Source organism: Bubalus bubalis, chromosome 18 (assembly GCF_019923935.1).
Source record: "Bubalus bubalis isolate 160015118507 breed Murrah chromosome 18, NDDB_SH_1, whole genome shotgun sequence".
NCBI lineage: Eukaryota > Metazoa > Chordata > Mammalia > Artiodactyla > Bovidae > Bubalus > Bubalus bubalis.
In genome coordinates, this window is record NC_059174.1 from 21,196,622 (window position 1) to 21,212,479 (window position 15,858).

A 15,858-nucleotide genomic window follows, 5' to 3' on the forward strand; every position below is an offset into this window, starting at 1 on the left:
GTGGATGTGAGAGTTGGACTGTGAAGAAAGCTGAGCACCGAAGAAGTTATCCTTTTGAACTGTGGTGTTGGAGAAGACTCTTGAGAGTCCCTTGGACCACAAGGAGATCCAACCAGTCCATCCTAAAGGAGATCAGTCCTGGGTGTTCATTGGAAGAACTGATGCTGAAGCTGAAACTCCAATAAAACTTTAGCCACTTCATGCGAAGAGTTGATTCATTGGAAAAGACCCTGATGCTGGGAGGGATTGGGGGCAGGAGGAGAAGGGGACAACAGAGGATGAGATGGCTGGATGGCATCACCGACTCGATGGACATGAGTCTGAGTGAATTCCGGGAGTTGGTGATGGACAGGGAGGCCTGGCGTGCTGCGATTCATGGGGTCGCAAAGAATCGGACGCAACTGAACTGAACTGAACTGATCATACCACTGGGCTTCCCTGGTGACTCAGCGGTAAAGAATCTGGCTGCCAATGCAGGAGATGTGGGTTCAATCCCTGGGTCGGGATGATCCCCTGGAGAAGGAAATGGCAACCCACTCCAGTATTCGTGCCTGAGAAAGCCCATGGACAGAGAAGCATGGCGGGCTATAGCCCATGGGGTCTCAAAGAGTTGGACACAACTTAGGAACTAAAAAACAGCCATCATACCACTGGGTGACGGTTGAGATGATTTTGTGTGACAGACCGTCATGGCACTGAAGATCATGAAACCTCATTCGAGAAAAAGAAGTTATTTCCTTTTTAAACCATCTCTTTGATCCTGCACTGCCTCCCTCCCCAGCACTTTGCTGCTGTCTCTCCCCAGAGGAGGAGCTGCAGCTTTTCACTACCTTGAACTTGCCAGACTTTCCCTTCTGACCACAGTCTATCCCTGGCTCAGAGGGTAAAGAATATGCCTGCAAGGCAGGAGACCTATGTTTGATCCCTGGGTTGGGAAGATCCCTTGGAGAAGGGCATGGCAATCCACTCTAGTATTCTTACCTGGAGAATTCCACGCACAGAGGAGCCTGGTGGGCTGCAGTCTGGGAGGTCCCAAAGAGTCGAATGTAGCTGAGTGACTAAGACTTCATTTCCTTTTGACCACAGTCAACAAAAGAAGTCTCAGTGAAGTACCAGACCGTTTTTTGTAACACTTACTTGTCTCCCTTCTTAGGGAAAAAGCAGTAGTCCTCAAATTTAGGGGATGGAACAGGCAACAGTAGCTAGCTAAGATTTAATAACATTGTTTTATGTTTATTTGTACAGTTGCCATCTGTACGTGCCAAGTGCTTCTGGCTTTGCCTTTACAGTAGTAAGATGAAGTTTCCTTTCAAAAAAATTTATAGAAATAATGTGTCTGCTTAAAGAAAAATAGTACATAATAGTATAAGTGATATTAGATTGTAATAAAAATAGTAATAATTGCTACCACTTACTAAGAACATACTGCTTACTGGGTGATATTCTAAGCACTTTGCATGTATAATTTGACCAGTCCTCAGCACAGTCACATGGGTTAGGTACTATTTGAGGTAGGTACAATTATTAGTGGAGAAAACAGGCGTAGGAAAGTAAGGTAACTTGCCCAAAGTTATGTAGCTAGTAAGTGACAGAACTGGACAGAGGAGCCTGGTGGGCTACAGCCCACAGGGTCTCAAAGAGTCAGACATGACTTAGCTGCTAACCACCAACAACAGAAAGAGACAGAACTGGAAAATGAACCCAGGTGTTCCTGTTCCAATCTGTGTTCCCGATTAGTTACACTGCATCTCACAAACCTGACAAAGAAAGAAGAAAGAAAAACAAGTGATAATATTTGGGACTTCCGTGGTGGTCCGGTGGTTGAGATTTCATCTTCGAATGCAGGGGGTTCGGACTTGAACCCTGGTCGGGAAGCTAAGACCCTACGTGCCTCACAGCCTAAAAACCAAAATATAAAACAAGCAATATTGTAGCAAATTCAATAAAGATCTTAAAAATGGTCCACATTAAAAAAAAAAAAAACTTTAAAGAACTTATTTGATGATATTTGAAGGATTGATATTAAAGGAATATTACCTTTAAAAATTCCTCTTTAGGGGGACTTCCCCAGTCATTAAGACTCCATGCTCCCAAGGCAGGAGGCCCAGGTTCAATCCCTGGTTGGGGAACCAAGATCCTGCATGTGGCCACCCCCCAAATTTTTTTTTTAAAGTTTCTCTACTTTATCTTGTTGAAACCTGTCTCCCTGTATCCCCATGGTTGCTGTACTTTCTTCCAGAACCCCAGGGAACAGATCTATCCCCCTGCATCACTGCAGTCCTTCAGATATTTGATGACTAGGAACCCGTTGGCCCTCTGGGATCTTCCCTGCTCTAGATTAAGCACTGCTGGTTCCTTCCACTTGCTTTCTATCAAGTGTTCTTGGCATCTCCCCCATCCCACCGCCCAAGCCCAGGATTTCTTTCTTCCTTATTCTTTTCTACTCAACAGAACTTATTTTGGTGGCTCTAGCACTTTTTTTTTGCAGGCCTCCCACAGCTCATTCTGGGCTCAGGGGACATGGCTGTGGTCGGGGTGATTGACGTGGCAAAGAGCAGCTGGCTAGTGATGTCGGGAGAAGAACCCCTCAGGGCCATCGTGACCGGGGCGGGGTGGAGGGGTGGGTGGGGGAAGCTGGAGGCTGGTGATGCCACTCATTCTTTGCAGGTTACAGAGGGAGAGCCTTTAGCGCATGTGAAGCTGATCAGGCTGAAAGGGACAGACTCACCAAATTCACAGCAGCCTGGTGAGGAAGCCAGATCACAAATATGTGAGATGGGACAAGCACCGTGAAGCAGCCTGAAATCTTTATGTCAGCCTGTCAGCACATTCTTTCCCCCATAGAAAAGTCACGGGGGATGCCAGATTCTAGCTAGGAGGTTGGTATTCGTGGAATCCAAACAAGGTGAACAAGATGAATGATTTTCATAGCCAGGATGGCCCGAGATATTTATATCCTCTGAGGGACACAGGAGTCCAGAATGACTCTCGGCCTAATTCTCCTGCTCATGACTAATCAATAAACCAATCTTTGCCTTCCTACTGCTCCCTGGACCAATCTTAAGATCCTGATCAAGAAAGACTTCCAGGAAGCTCTGAGCTGCCTGTAAGGCTCAAGGGATTTCCACTGCTGTGGACAATATGAAAGACAAGATAGACTCTCAAAGGCTTTCTCTTTCTTACCCTTTTTTCTCAGCTCCTCACAAGTTTATCATGTCTCTCTACCCAACATTCCTTCATTTTATGTTCATACAATTGGCCTCTCCCACCCCTCCCATTGTTAAGTTTTGATTTGATTTCCAGGCCTTGCTCTTCCTGCTTTGACCAGAGGAACATCCTGTCCTATCCTTAAGAACTTTTGCAGATCAGTAATCACAGACGTTTCGTGTGCATACTACTGATATACTGCCCCCACATTTCAGGGTGACTTGCTGTGTCCCTCTATGTCATAGCTTCTTGCAATCAAGAAGCAGCTTTCCAGGATATTGAGTTTTGTTCCATTATAGAATTGGCAGGATCACAATTTTAAGCTGTTACTAGTTATCACTCGTCTATGCCTGAAGACTGGGGTACAAGGTGTGTTGAAGAGAAAGGGGCCAGGAGAGGAGGTTTAAGGCACTAAACCCAATAAATTGTGGAGTGTGCTGCTTGTGACCATCACTTACTCTTATCTGTAGAGTTAGGAGTGGGGCTTCCCTGGTGGCTCAGTGGTTAAGAATCCACCTGCCAACACAGGGGACAAGGGTGCCATCCCTGGTCCAGGAAGATCCCACTTGCTGTGGAGCAACCAAGCCCATGTGCCCCAACTATTGAACCTGTACTCCAGAGCCCAGGAACCGAACTACTGAAGCCCATGCACCCTAGAGCCACGCTCCGTAACAAGAGAAGCCACCCCAAAGAAAAGCGCGAGCACCACAACAGAAAGTAGCGCCAGCTCGCCGCAACTGAGCACAGCAATGAAGACCCAGCACAGCCAAAAAGAAATAAAGGAATCTTTAAAACAAAAAACAAGGAGTTAGGAATCCTATTGTTTTGGAGCAAATAGACCTTTTGCCAGCCATTAAAAATGTACATTTTGGGGACTTCCCTGGTGGTCCGAGCTCCCAATACAGGGGGTCTGGGTTCAATCCCTGGTCAGGGAACTAGATTTCACATGCCACAACTATGAGCTCGAATGCCTTGAACTAAGAACCAATGCAGCCAAATAAATAAACATATATTTTTTTAAAGTGTACATTTTATTGGGACATCCCTGGTGATCATGGTGAAAATTCCTTCCCTCGTGGTGAAGACTCCATGCTTCCAATGCAGAGGGTGCGGGTTCAGTCCCTAGTAAGCAAATTAAGTCACACGGTGTGGCCCAATAAGAGACTATTTATATATGTATAACTGAATCACTTTGCTATACACTTGAGACTTAACCCAACACTGTAAATTAACTGTCCTTCAATTTTTTTTTCCTTCAAATTTTTTTAATGTGCACTTTGCACATAACCTCTTTTCCCACCCATATGAAGAACCTTGACTTACATAAAGGAAGATAAAATGCATTTAGAGAAGGGTCTCCTGGAGCACCTCGAGAGGAAACCTGGGCTGACCAGGAAGCTCCACTTCTCACTTGAAGAAGTCTGCCAGTCTAATGAGACAGGCACAGCCCCTCACCTCGGGGAGTCGGATGGAGGAGGTTCCTGCAGCGTCCTTGGAGTGAAAGGCCCCCTCTCCCTGTGGGCTCTGGCTGTATCCGCTGCTTCTCCTCAGTCTGTCAGCAGTCAGCTGGTGGGCCTGGCTTCCTTCACAGCCCCACTACAGCTGTGCAAATGCGCACCACAAAGCCAAGGGTTCTGAGGGTCAACCCAGGAATTTGTTTTTAGTAGACTTTGGGTTTTTTTTTTTGACCAGTTTAGATTTACAGAGAACTTGTGATGACAGTAGAGAGTTCCCATACACCCGATACCCAGGTTCCCCTACTAACCGTTTGGTAACCCACAGTCCATTGGTTCTAATTAATGAACCACACTGATACATGATGGATAACCCAAACCCACAGTTTATTCAGATTTTCTCAGTGTTTACCTAATGCCCTTTTTAAAATTCCAGGATCTCCTCCACTGTCCTACATTATTTCATTTTATTATTTTTGGCTGCATTGGGTCTTCACGGTGATGCTCAGGGTGGGGGGCTCTCTAGTTGGTGCACGGCTTGTGTGACCTTAGTTCTCCAAGCAGGGATTGAACCCACGTCCCTTGCATTGGAAGGCAGATTCTTAACCACCAGATCTCTAGGGTCGTCCCCTAGTCACGTCTCCTTAGGCTCCTGTTGGCTGTGACCGTGTTTCAGAACACCCTTGTCTGACTCACCTTGCCAGTTTTCAGGGGTACCAGACAATGTACTGTCAGAATACCACCCTGTTGAAATTTGTGTGATATTTTTCTCACAGTTGGACTCGGGTTATAGGTCTTGGCGAGGAAATAAAGTGAAAATAAAGTCCGCAGATATCAAGTGCCTCTTTTCATCGCGTCACATGTCCGTGATACCAACATGACTTTCCACTGTTGCTACTGCCCTGGGTCACCCGGCTGAGGTTGCATTTGTCATACTGTTCTCTTGAAAGGAAGATTCTTATGTACAGTTCTACCCCTCCTCCTTTAGGGTCATGTGTCTACATTATTTATTTATTTGGCTGTCCAGTCTTAGTTACAATGTGTGGGATCTTTCTTACGGCAATAGAACTTCTCTCTAGTTGTGGTGTGCAAGCTTAGTTGACCCGTGGCATGTGGGATCCTAGTTCCCCAACTGGGGATCCCCTATATTGGGAGGTGGATTCTTAACCACTGGGGAAGCCAGAGTTTAGAATTGTGCAGGGGAGGTTAATTTTTCTTGTTATTAGTAATAGTATGGATTTGTGGATTTTATCTTATACCCCAGGCTATAATCCAATGCTACTTTGTTTTGTTGCTCAAGTTATTCTAGCTCTGGCCACTAGGAATGGAGTTTGTGTTTTTAAACTGGCTCGCACGTGTTGTCCAAGTTGCGTGTGCATGCTCAGTTGTGTATGGCTTTTTGTGACCCACCAGGCTCCTCTGTCCATGGAATTCTGCAGACAAGAGTACTGGAGTGGGTTGCCATTTCCTTCTCCAGGGGGTCTTCCCATCCAGGGATCAAACCAGTGTCTCCTGCTTTGGTAGGCGGGTTCTTTACCACTGAGCCACCTGCCAAGTTCTCTTTAAAGTAGCTCCTGAGGCCTTTTTTATACATGTTGGAGTTTGGGACCCATGTAGGCCTGGGTTCACACACCAGCTCCACCACTTCCTGGCTGTGTGTGTTCTTGGCAGGTTGCTCTACTGCTGGGGCGTCGGTTTTCCCAGCTGAAAATGGAGCTGAGATTGCTGCCTGCCACTTAGGGTTATTAAGATGCACTTAGTTTCAGTTTACATTCCCACCAACAGTGCAAGAGAGCTCCCTTTTCTCCACACCCTCTCCAGCATTTACTGTTTGTAGATTTTTTCATGATGACCCTTCTGATCAGGTGAGGTGATAACCTCATTGTAGTTTTGATCTGCATTTCTCTAATAATTAGTGCTGTTGAGCATCTTTTTCACGTGCCTTGTGGCCATCTGTATGTTTTCTATGAAGAAATGTCTGTTTAGGTTTTCCACCCTTTTTTTTTTTTAATTTTTTTGATTGGGTTGTTTATAAATTGATATAGTCACTATAAGGAACAGTATGGAGGTTCCTTAAAAAACTGAAAATGGACCTACCATATGACCCAGCAATCTCACTACTGGGCATACACTTTGAGAAAACCATAATTCAAAAGGACACGTGCACCCCAATATTTGTTGCAGTAGACAGGACATGGAAGCAACCTAAATGTCCATTGATAGATGAATGGATAAAGATGTGATACATATACGCAATGGAATATTGTTGCTGTTGTTACTGTTCAGTCACTAAGTCGTGTCTGACTCTTTGCGACCCCATGGACTGAAGGACACCAGGCTTCCCTGTCTGTCATTGTCTCCCAGAGTTTGCTCAAATTCATGTTCTTTGAGTTGGTGATTCTATCTAACCGTCTCGTCCTCGGCAACCTCCTTCTCATTTTGCCTTCAATCTTTTCAGTGAGTAGGCTCTTCCCATCAGATGGCCAAAGGAGTGGAGCTTCAGCTTCAGCATCAGTCCTTCCAGTGAATATTCAGGATTGATTTCCGTTAAGTTGACTGGTTTGATCTCTTTGCAGTGCAAGGGACTCTCAAGAGTCTTCTCCAGCACCACAATTTGAAACCATAAATTCTTTGGCACTCATTCGTAAAGCCTCATCAGACAACCACTTTGCTTTCTTGAATTTCTTTTTCTTTGGGATGGTTTTGGAATATTACTCAGCCATAAAAAGGAATGAAATAGATCATTTGTAGAGGTGTAGAAGGCAATGGTGACCCACTCCAGCACTCTTGCCTGCAAAACCCCATGGACAGAGGAGCCTGGTAGGCTGCAGTCCATGGGGTCGCAAAGAGTCGGACACGACTGAGTGACTTCACTTTCACTTTTCACTTTCATGCATTGGAGAAGGAAATGGCAACCCACTCCAGTGTTCTTGCCTGGAGAATCCCAGGGATGAGGGAGCCTGGTGGGCTGCCATGTGTGAAACAGATAGCTAGTTGGAGGCTGCTGTATAGCACAGGGAGCTCAACTCGATGCTCTGTGGTGACCTAGAGGGGTAGGATTTGGGGAGATGGGAAGGAAGTCCAAGAAGGAGGGGATATATGTATGCATATAGCTGATTCACTTCATTGTACAGCAGAAACTAACACACTATTATAAAGCAACTATACTCCAATTTTTTTTTAAAGACATACTTAGCATGTCCTCTGTCAATATAAGTTGTTATTATTGTTAGTTTGGCATTCACATTCCATCTGATTCTGGCTCCAGATGGTTAGAAATGAAGGCCAACATCCTTCACAAGGAATGAAGGCATCCTTATGGCTTCACAGCACTTCCTTTCCCAGATGGCTGTGGCCAGAGTTCCTGCGAGGGGTCCCCTTCTCCCAGGTCACCTCCTCTCCCCACCCACCAGCCTTCTCTCCAGCTCCAGGTGGCTGCACAACGTTTTCATCTTCCTTTTCAACTTCTGCCTCTCAGTCACACCACACGCCCACCAGACGATCCGCCTCGAGTGCCCTCCAGCAGTTCACACAGCTGCACATCCTCAGCCCCTCAACCCTGCTTCAGCACCACTTCCTGGGGCACCGCCCAGCAGCCCAGCGGGAAGTTCCCCCTCCCTCTGCCTCCCAACTGCCAGAGCCCTGCTGCGCCTACTCCTGCCCAACAGCCCTTATCGCTTGAGACCCCCGAGTCCTCCCCTCAACAGTCCTCGTCTTTGTTCATCTTTATATCCCGCTTGCACCCTCTGAGACCCCGACACCAGTCTGTGGTCTCGTCTGCACCTGTACTGAGTTTCAACAAGACAGAGGAAGCAGGGGAAAGGCCATTTCCTCAGAGCTTACCAGGCCTAACTGGACTTCCCAGAGGTCGAAGTGACCCTAGGTCACTTCCAACTTTTATATACGTGTGTGTATATATATATATATATATTTAAATTATGGTAAAATATACAGGGCTTAACATTTACTATTTTAACCATTTGAAAGTATACAGTTTGGTGGCATTAAGTACAATTGCAGCCATCACCAAAATCCCTCTCCAGGTGGTTCCAGAACTTTTTCTTCCTAATGAAAACTTCATACTCATTAAACAATGGATTTAACTGTTTAATCAGTTTTGATTTCCTCCCCCATTTTCTCCTTCCTCCAGCCTCTGACAACCACCATTCCACTTTCTGTCTCTATGATTTTGACGACCCTAGGTACCTTACATGTAAGGATGGATCACTTAATAGTTGTCCTTATGTGACTGGAGTATTTTACTTAATATAAAGTCTTTAAGGCTCATTCACGTTGCAGCATATGTCAGGATTTCCTTCCTTTTTAAGGCTGAATTCTATTCTATTGTATGCACCTACAGCATTTGGTTTGTCCATTTTTCTGCTAATGGACATTTAGGCTGCTTCCACTTTTTGGCTGTTGTGAATAATACTGCTATGAATATGGGTGTACAGATATTTTTACTTTTAACTCTTTTGGATATATACCCATAATGGATCATAAGGTAACTCTACATTTTATTTTTTGAGAAACAGCCTACCATTTTCTACAGTGGCTGTACCATTTTACATTCCCACCAGCAATGCTCAGAGGTTCCTATTTCCCCACATCCTTGCCAACACTTGTTATTTTCTGTTTTGATTATTTGTTTTTTTCATTAATAGTCATTCTAATAGGATCTCATAGATTTGATTTGCGTTTTCCTAATGATTAAAGACGTTGATCATCTGTTTATGTGCTTATTGGTCACTTGAATATCTTCTTTGGAGAAATGTCTATTCAAATCTTTTGTCCAAGTTTTAATCAGATTGAGTTTTTTGTTGTTGAGTTGTAGGCGTTCTGTGTGTATTCTGGATATTAATCCCTTATCACATACGTGATTTGCAAATATTTTCTCCCATTCTCCCTTTTCACTAGTGTCCTTGTGAAGTTCTATTTACCTAGTATGTCCTTGTGAAGTTCTATTTACCTAGTTTTTCTTTTGTTGCTTCTGCTTTTGCTGTCATATCCAAGCAATCATTACCCTAACCCTGAACCTAACCCTAACATTGCCAATTCCAATGACATAAAGCATTTCCTTTATGTTTTCTTGTAAGAGTTTACAGTTTTGGAGCCTGTGTTTAAGTCTTTGGTTCATTTTAGGTAAGTTTTGTATATGGTATAAAGTGAAAGTCCAGCTCCATTCTTTTGTATATGGATATCCAGTTTTTGCAACACCGTTTGTTAAAAAGATCATCTTTTCCCGGATGAATGGTTTTCGCACACTGTTGAAATAAGGGCATAATGGTTATTTGACCGTATATATTCCAGGGTATATTTCTAGGCTCTCTTTTCTATTCTCCTGGTTTACATATCTGTCTGTATAGCAGTCACATGTTCTTTTGTTTACTATACCTTTGAAAGATTTGAAATCCTAAGTCTGAGTTCTCCAGCTTTGTTCTTTTTCAGGATTGTTCTGGCTTTTGGGGTTCCTTGTGATTCCTTATGAATTTCAGTATGGATTTTTCTGTTTTTGCAAAAAAAATTGTTATTGGGATTCTGGTAGAGATTGCAGGTGAATCTGTAGATCACTTTGAGGAGTATTATCTTAATATTAAGTCTTCCAATCCATGAACATGGGATGTCTTTCCATTTATTTTTATCTTTAATTTCTTTCAGCAATGTTTTGCAGTTTTCAGTGTACAAATCTTTCACCTCCTTAGTTCAGTTTAGTCCTAAGTGTTTTATTCTTTTTTGTGCTCACTTGTACTTTTTGAAGCTCCTGATATATTGCAAAATGAAGAAATATAAAACAAGATACCAGAATGGTGGTCAGTTTAAACCATATGTTCTTCTCAGTGTTTCTCAGAGACAGCACATATAGTAATGGGACTATATAGTGACAAAAGCCTAACTTGGAGTCCCTTCATGAATGTGAGGTCTCCCTGTCCACTATCCCCCTCTGTGATGGGAGGAAAGAGTGTGAGTGGTTCCTGTTACTGGGGTGGGTGTGGGAATGACAAAATATTCCCTCAGGTGGGCCCGGCTGAGGGATCCAGGAGAGGCTTGAAGTCCCCGAGGCCTTATCAAAGCATCTTCCCAGAATGTGATGTTGAGAACCTCCAGACCACTTTAAAGCCTCAGGCTGGACGACCCCACAGTCCTGGATACTTTCTCCCTGGAACAAAAGCAGTCAGCCAGAGGTACAGCTGAAACAGAACAGCCAGCTTACCCACACCCATGGTCTCGCTAACCCTGTGGGGATTTTATCGGCTGTGTTACTGGCCCACGCCAGTTTCAGTTTGAGGAGTTGAGTGAAGACAAAAGGTGAAGGAGTTCAGCTTGTGAGGGCCAGTCCCTGTTCAGGCATTTCCCCAGCCTCCTGGAAGGGCTTCTAAATGGCAGGCCTCTCCTCTCCAGCCCTTCAGCTGTCTTAGCTTTTTCTCAGCCGCTGTTTTTTCAGGCATTGGATTTATTTTGCTTCTCCTTTTTGTGGCCTGTGAGGACACGCACTCAGCACAGCCACACACGCATGCACACACACCCCCACCCCCCGTTCTGTAGCCCTCCAAATGTCTGCAGAATTTATAGGCTGTGGTATCTGGAGACACAATCTCTGTCTCCTCTTCTGTCTTCTTTCCTCCTTCTCCTTCCTGCTAAAGCCTGTTGTTGTCTTATCCCCAGCCGGAAGCCCCCTCTGTCATGGGGCCAGGTTCCCGGCCACTAGCTCTGCTCCAGCTGCTGCTCCTGCAGGCCCCAGCCAACTCCTATTTCCATGGCAACCGAAACTCATTTTTCTATCCCTGCATTTCCACTTTGGAAAGGAAACCCATAATAGTTTTTTTAAAAGAAAAAAAAAATCGAGCTACATCTGGCATCGTCAACTTGGACTGTACAGAATTCCTAGCTCCCCCGACTCCCCTGGTCTCACGGAGACCCTCCCCCACTTTCCTTCACCTGCCTCCACACCTCCCACACCCTGTGGCTCCTGACTCAAAAGCAGGTTTGAGGAGGAGCCTGGGTGAGTTCTTTGTCTCTTTAAATTAATGCAAGAGGACTCTGTGCTTTGCCAGTTCAAGAAGAGGATGAGGTTAGAGGCTCTTTACCGTGGCATCATGTAATGCTAACCTGTGTCATCAGTGGTATTTGTTTATTTACCCTCCCCTTGGCTGGTGAGGTCAGAGGTTGTCTGGATATGTCATTATGTCATCTCTGAAGATGAAGCTCCCACTCTTGGGCTGCATGACTCTGAGGTTCTGAGCAAGATTTGATGACTACGCTCTCAGTGTGGGGGGTTGGCTGGTTGGGCTGGTGTTACACGTACAGGAACCTAGGAGAATGATGTGAAGGGTTTGACAAAGCTCTCTCCTCCCCACCCCCACCCCTAAGACTTTCCTTACTGACTTGGCCTATCCCTGGTGCCTGGAATTCCACCTTTGGCTGTGAATGCCATTGGGCTCACAAGCCGTTTGCTATTAAAAAGGTAAAGTGCATGTTAAGTTGTGGTCAGCTTGGACATTCCACCCCGGCACCGTACCGTGCACATGAAATGTGCTCGGTTACTGTTTGTTGAGTTGCATTAATGTGTTACATATGGCAGTTCGATAGATAACTTTGGTTTGTTTTGTTGTGTTGCTCTGCATGGCTTGTGGGATCTTAGTTCCCCTACCAGGGATTGCACCTGGGCCCCCAGCAGTGAAAGCACAGAGTCCTAACCACTGGACCACCGGGAAGTCCCAAGAAAGGATTTTCTGTATTATTATTCACGACTTCATTGCACTCCCCTGAACTACCCACCGCCATCAGTATTGATAACAGAGAGTCACGTGCAAAGTGCAGGCATCAGTTTCTACTACAGCAGTTGGCTCTTCCGGCTGCTCAAAACACAACGTGGGCTGAGAAAACAAGGAGCATCATTCAGCCCCTCCAAGGGGAAGACACTGTTTGTCTAAACATGAGTCTTTATCTCTACAACATGCTACCCCCGCCCGCTCCTGCTACCCATGCGGGCCTGGCTTTTTGAGTCACTCGTGCTGTGTTTTTGAACATAACATGGGGGAAGAAGAGCCTCCACGGTCTGTTCAGCTCTGGCTCTGAAAAATACAAGCTGCGTTCAACTGAATGACAGAAAGAAATCTGTCGAGCCAGGAAGCGTAGTAAATACCGTGACTCTCTGCAAATGTGCACAGCCCAAACAGCTTTTTCCAGTCTGGAAAAATGAAGAGATGTGTCTGTGCAAAACCAGCCAAGCCTCCACCCCTCCTCCCTTTCCACCGCGCCACCCCCCACCTCCTGGCAGGGCCTCCCACCCAGGCCCAGACATTCAGTCATCAGCTTTCATCCTTTGTGACTTGCTTTGCCCCAGGAAATAACATTGCCCAGGCTCTGGGGAGATGTACCAGCCTCTCCCAGGCATCTGAGGGCCGTCTGTCTGGTTGGGTGTCTGTCTGGTTGGGTTTTGCTAGTTGTCTCCGACCTTGGCCAGCTTTGGCTCACAGCACCGTGGTGAGGGAAGCCGGGTGGGTCTGGTGTCTCCTCTTCCCTTGCTGGCTCCATGCTGCTCTTCCCCTCAATCTTCCCCATTTTGCTCTGAAAGAACCTTTATCCCATCCCGACTTCCATGAGACAGTGTTTAGAGGGAAGGCTTGGACAAGGTAAGGGTTTAAAAGCATTCGCTTTGGACTGGTACAGGGGGTGGAGGTGGAACAGGAAATTTTTCAGTGACTCAGAGACCACCAGGGCCAGGACAACCTTTGGTGCGTACAGTTTCTAAAGGGGAGGGGCTTACAGGGAAAGTCTGGGTCTGCACCTTGCCTTGAAGATACATTTGTGTAGCAGCTCTGGTGTTTTTGCTTCAATGGTATGTTTAGGAATGGGGATAGTGCCGACAAAAACACTTGTCTCCTGCAATGTTGACCCCAGAGACCACATATCCAACTGCAGTTCAGTGTATTGGGAGGGGCGCTGGGATGGGGACTGGAAGCAGCGGGTTTGAACCATGACTCCTGAGTCGGGGGTGGGTGTGTCATTCACCACTGTTTCTGTAGCAGTGAGGGCCAGCCTGCCAGCAGCACGTGCTCGACTAATGGTTGCTGAGTCAGTGAAGGAATGAATGAGCCCATGACCTTGGATACTTTGCCTCCTTGAACCTCAGTTTCTTTCTCTGTAAAAAATAGCATAGGGATATCCCTGGTGGTCCAATGGCTGACTCCACGCTCCCCAACCAGGGGGCCCGGGGTTCAATCCCTGGTCAGGGAACTAGATCCTGGTGCAGCCAAACAGATAAATAAATAACATTAAAAGAAAAAAAAACCTAACCTGCCTAGTTCACCAGGTGAGTGCTCCTGCACACGTGTGTGCATGTGTGTGTGAGTGTGTGAAAGGGAGAGAGACAAAGCAGCAGTATGAATGTCCTCTGTTGTAAATTGGAATTTAAAAGTCAGTTTGACTCAGGTTCTGGGCTTTACCCTTAGTGTTTGTGTCTTTCCTCAGAATAAGGGTCTATATTTGTGTCCCCTGAACACTTCGTTCTCCATGCTGTATTCTGAGCACCCTAACGACTGGAGTGCATTTCATTTTTTTTTTTAATTTTTATTTATTTTTAAAAATTTTTGACCATGTGGCGTGTGGGATCTTAGTTCCCTAACCAGGGGTCAAACCCACACCCCCTGCATTGAAAGTGAGGAGTCTCAACCACTGGACCACCAGGGAAGTCCCTGGGGAACATTTTAAATACTCTTAACTGAGCAGTTTAAATCAGAGAACAATGATTTTCATGGTTGGCATCTGACCAGTGCCATGTTGGTCCCATACTTGGCTCCAGAACTCCACGAACGGCACCCCCCCTGCCCCCACCCCCACCACACACACGATGGAACTCACCCTAGCTCAAACAGCAGGTTTTCATCCAATGCTGGGGGAATGTGATCCTCAGATCTTTGCTTATGCTGTTTCCTCTGCCTGAAATGCTCCCCTTCCCTATTGCTTGGCTCATTCTAACTCATCCTTCAGATCTCAGCTTAGACCTCAGTTTTCTCAGAATACCATTTCCCACACTCTGCCCCCAAGCCTATCAGGTCACGCCTTCTCCTCCATGGCCTTTCCTTATCCACGTCCCCTGTCTGAGAATGGCATCTTCCCATTCACTTGTCTGCCTCCTTCATGAACTGTGGACCCCCTGCAGACGAAGACTGTGTCTTTCTTGTTCATCGATGTAATCTCAGTGCATATCACAGTGCCATATGCCAAGAAGGTGCTCAATAAATATATATTGATTAGATGAATAGCAAAAGTGTGTTGGTGAGATGAGAGAGACAGGAGTCAAGAAGGTTCTCTTAGGAGAGTATTGTATTTACTGAAGTATAGAACCAACACTTCTCCTTTCTCCTCCTACCAGAATGGCTTGCATACAAATGAAGCATGCAAATCCACACACACACACACACACATACACACACACACCCTGAGATTCACGCACACACCCTGCTGCAGGCAATCGCTTGTGCAATGTACTTTCCCTTGGTCTGAAACTCTGCTCTTGTCAACTACTCCCACGTAGCTTTCTCATCCCATGTATACAGGGAATTGCAAACCTAACTGGCAGAGTAAAGGTAATGCCAGGGAAAGAGATTCCATGATCACACCTTTGTGACTTGCTGGATCCAAGTTCCCCCACCAGGGATCGAACCGAAGCCTCCTGCAATGAAAGCAAGGAGTACGAACCACTGGACCTCTGAGAATTCCCATGCCTAAAATCTTTTCTCATCTCTCTCTCTGCCCTCTAGATTACTGCACCATCCCATTGTGAGGACATTCTACTTACCTTTATTATGTACAAATCAGGAAGACACCTGAACTTAAAAAAAAAAAAGAAAAAGTTTAGTGCCTGGTTCTGCCGGCTACTCGGAGTCCTCGCAAATGTGTCTTTGGGCAAATAGCTCCCAACTCTGTGTCTCTTTTCTATCTCACAGAGAGGAACAGAAGTTGTCCTCAAAGCACCACATGACTTTTAAAAAACCCAATGGCAACCCACTCCAGTGTTCTTGCCTGGAGAATCCAAGGGACGGGGGAGCCTGGTGGGCTGCTGTCTCTGGGGTCGCACAGGGTCAGACATGACTGAAATGACTTAGCAGCAGCAGCACAGCTGATTAGCGATGTTGTGATAGTTTCCGGTAGACAGCAAAGGGACTCAGTCATACTCATACATGTATTCATTCTC

General features: G+C 45.8%; 1 protein-coding gene and 1 long non-coding RNA gene across 2 annotated transcripts in view; one reads left to right on the forward strand and one right to left on the reverse strand.

The window, feature by feature from the left end:
* The window catches only part of CHD9 (chromodomain helicase DNA binding protein 9), a 226,957-nt gene that overhangs the window by 5,725 nt on the left and 205,374 nt on the right, over window positions 1–15,858 (forward strand). The gene's annotated exons all lie outside the window — the stretch shown is intronic.
* Window positions 13,573–14,656, reverse strand: LOC123330358. The gene is made up of 2 exons (XR_006546215.1): window positions 14,523–14,656; window positions 13,573–13,803 (listed from the first exon to the last, which is right to left on the reverse strand). It is a non-coding gene; the product is annotated as an uncharacterized LOC123330358 (long non-coding RNA).